Source organism: Gossypium arboreum, chromosome 5 (genome assembly GCF_025698485.1).
Source record: "Gossypium arboreum isolate Shixiya-1 chromosome 5, ASM2569848v2, whole genome shotgun sequence".
Lineage (NCBI taxonomy): Eukaryota > Viridiplantae > Streptophyta > Magnoliopsida > Malvales > Malvaceae > Gossypium > Gossypium arboreum.
Genome location: NC_069074.1, coordinates 72,257,448 through 72,261,251, shown reverse-complemented (window position 1 = coordinate 72,261,251; position 3,804 = coordinate 72,257,448).

The window sequence follows — 3,804 nt, the reverse complement described above, 5'->3', positions numbered from 1 at the left end:
AATTTTCCATTAAAATTTAAACTTCAAAACTAAATATAAAAATTAATGAATTTAAATTTAATACATAAACATTGATTCAATATGTAATTTAATACATAAAAAAAACACAGACACAGAGACACACAAAGTATTAGAATTTCTAAAACATAATTCATCCTGATGAGAAAATAATGCCAAATCATCATCACATCTCATTAATCAATGGAAAAATATCATAAAAGAAGAAGAAACAATATACAACAGAGGGCTGGTTCAAGCTTTAGATGAAGCCAAAGTATTGCAATGCCTGCATATATAACTTAGTGAAGTACTTTGATCTTGATCTTGGTTAAGACTTGTTCCAAGAATAAAGAAAATTGTTAAACGGAATCTCGGTCACTGATTGAGCAAAACAAGGAAATTAGCTATACCATTTATCGAACGAAAGTGAAATCAAGGTAAAAGTAAACCCATAATAAAAAAGCGATGCTAGGCTAATCGTAAATGCTAATGTCGCAGTAAATAAGTGATGTGCATAAGTCCGGTTTCATGTTGATGGACTTGTTAAGGCCTCAAAAGAAAATAAGTAGCATATATGAAAAAGACAAAAGGGTCAAATGAAGGTTAAAGCGGATGTCATGACAAACCTCACGTGTTTAATGTCTATCTCCTTTCTCGATTTCATGCGACTCATAACATGTTTCACTTTTTTATTAAGCTCACAAATATCACAGGTTTTAGTTATCATAATCTTAATTTCTATGTCCAATAGCATTGATAAAGTAATTATTTTTCATTCAAACAAATTTGGTATTATCTTTAGTCACTTTGAAATGTCTAATCGATGAAGATGAGCAAAAAATGCCATAGTTGCTGAAAAACAAGCTCATGCCAAAGTTTGAACTCTATACCTCTAGCATATAGGGGATCTTGAACCCAAAGTATTGAAAATGTCGATCAAAAGGAAGAGGAGATAAATTTGACAATGAAACTCTAATGGAAAGACGTTAAACTTTTGGAAGAAAAAAGCAAAAGATGTTTAAGGGACTCATGTCAAAATCAAACTGGTAATGGATAAACTCGAGACTCATTAAGATAAAAAAATAAAAAAGAACCTACCTCGTGCTATTGCATCCTCTTTCCTTCTCAACTCCTGTAAAATATAAAGTTAACATTCAGTTACTACAAGGACAAATTAATCTAAGAGCAAAATGAACAACAAAATCGCCTTACATATGTTTCTTGCTTTTAGATCATATATATTTTAATCATATATAAGATAAAAACATCAAAAGAAGTCTATGATTTTAATCATTTTGTGACCAAAGAATGGATGTTGGGTAGAAAATATATAAGAAAATGCATTGAGAATCGACAAATGTACTTCAAAGTTAACATCTAAAATTAACATAACATAAAAAAAATTAACTTTTATGAATGATATAACAACATAAAATTTATCTTCTATCATATAAAAACCTCAATTATTGATGGTTTTTTACTTATTAGTTTTAATTAATCATGAGGTCTCAAAACATGAAAAAGTGATTAATCAAAAGTAGACCATGGGAACACACATCTGAGGAAAAATATTAGACAGGAAAAAAAAAGAGAATTACAATGAAAATCATCTCAAACCCTTTTATTTTTCTCTTTCCTGGAAGTAAAGTGCTTGAAATTACAAAGACAAACTGCATAAAAATTCCATTACAACATGATTCCAGGAACATCTTGTATCAGAAATCATTCAGTTGCTCTTTATAAAATGTTAAATTCAGTATGAAATAAAAGTTAATTAGGTTGAAGAAACGACTACACCAAGTCAATATAGTACCAAAAAAAAAGATGTAATTAAGGTAGTTGCTTATCTTAAACTTTAAGTCACGTTAGTGCAAATGCTAGATAAGACTTTTTATATCATCTTCCATTTCCGAACATAAATATAAAGCAAGTATGTGACAGCCCTAGAGTGACCCTAGTCGGAAAGCGGTTTCGGGACCGCTAAACTGAGTCACCAAATTATTTGAATATGATATTTATTGCCTAAAATATGTGATTATGAATGTGTGAAAGTTTTAAGCTTCGACTTAGTAAATTGTATGTGAATTTAGTCAATAGGACTTATGTGTGACAATTTTGAAATGTGATAGGTTAATCTATAAGGACCTATTAGTGCATATAATCATAAAGGTGGACTTGCATGTCAATTTTCCCCCTTAAATAGTAGTGGCCGGCCATGACAAGGTGGATAGACAAATTGTGATGGGTAAAACATATTATGAAAAGTTTATGACAACATGTTGTGTTAAGAACAATAAAATATGTGGGGAGTGGGAGGAGAAACCAAAGTTGTTTCATCCTTGCTCCCCCATTTTGCCGAAACTAGAAGAGAAAAAAAAAGGCTTCATTCTTTGTTCTTCTTGACAAAAAAAAATGAAAGAAAGAAGAAATATGTTTTGAGGATTTCGGCAAGATAGCAAGCTAAAAATTTGAGGTATGTGCATTCGGTCATAGAAAATTGAATCAAAAGTTTGGTTGCCTTGATTTTTGGCTTAGAAGATGGCTAGAATGAGGTATGTATTGAATGATTCTTGAAAATCTATGCATGTTTGAGATGATTAGTTCAAGTTCTAATCAATCAATGGCTTGTTTATTTTGTTAAGTTCGGTTTCAAGGTTTGAACAAATTATGGTTATATTTGACATAGTTGGTTTATTTTGTTATGCTTGTTATATGATAGGTATGATTTGTGTTTGGGTGATGTGTATGTGATATTGATTATATGATTCGAAAATGAGATTTGTTAATGATGAAATATAATCGGCCATGGAAGTAGCTCATTTTGGAAGTATGATTTGTGGTATATTTTTTTTGTGGTTGATTATAAAATTTGGCTTAAGTGAGGTAATTGGTAAAAGATGTGTTTATGATATAATACATATGCTTTCATAAGCTAAGTTATGTATATGTGATATCTTGCATATTGGTTGTTAAAGTAAGGTTTGAGATGTTAACGTATGAATATGTTTTGTATACTATTTAATGTTCATTAGGTACGGTTATAAATGATGCAATTAGTTTTGATTTAAATTGTGAAATTGGTTGAATTATTAAGGAATAAATTTTATAACCGAATACATGGATAAAAGGTTGGCCATGCATATGTATTTTGGAAATGGTAAAGGGTTGTATATTATGTTTGGCTATCAACTGGAAAAAATATGTTTTCACATGCCTATGAAATGTTTTGTTTGTGGTTCGGCAACTAATGGTTAAGTTGTTAAGTTACATGCTTGAGTTTAAAATGTGCCTTATATGTGGTCTATGAATTTGGTAAATGATAGATTGATATTTTGGATATTTCATTAGTCAAGTGATATTGTAACTATGGTATGATTTGATTCGGCACTTATGTGTGAAAAAAAAAGAAGGTAGTTTTATAAATGTGATATGAGTATTTTGTTTGGTAAATGAGTAGTAAATATGTTAAGAATGGTTCTAAAATGTATATGGATGCCGTGTGATTGTGTTTGATTGGGAAGTAAATTGTTTGATTTAGCTCAAGAGCTTAGAGGATCAAAGTCGGATAAGGGAAAAGAGAAAGTAAACGAATAGCCGTGGATACCTAGTCGTCGACCACTTCCGAGGTAAGTTTTAACTGATTAAACATTGAGTAAATTCAACCATAATAAGACATAATGAGTTGATTTAATAAGATATGATGTGGCCATGATATGTCTTAAACTCAAATGGTAAGTTCATAAGTGTTTGGACTTGGAAATTTAAGAGCAAATTATAATAAATCGCTTTGGACAGCAGCAGTAA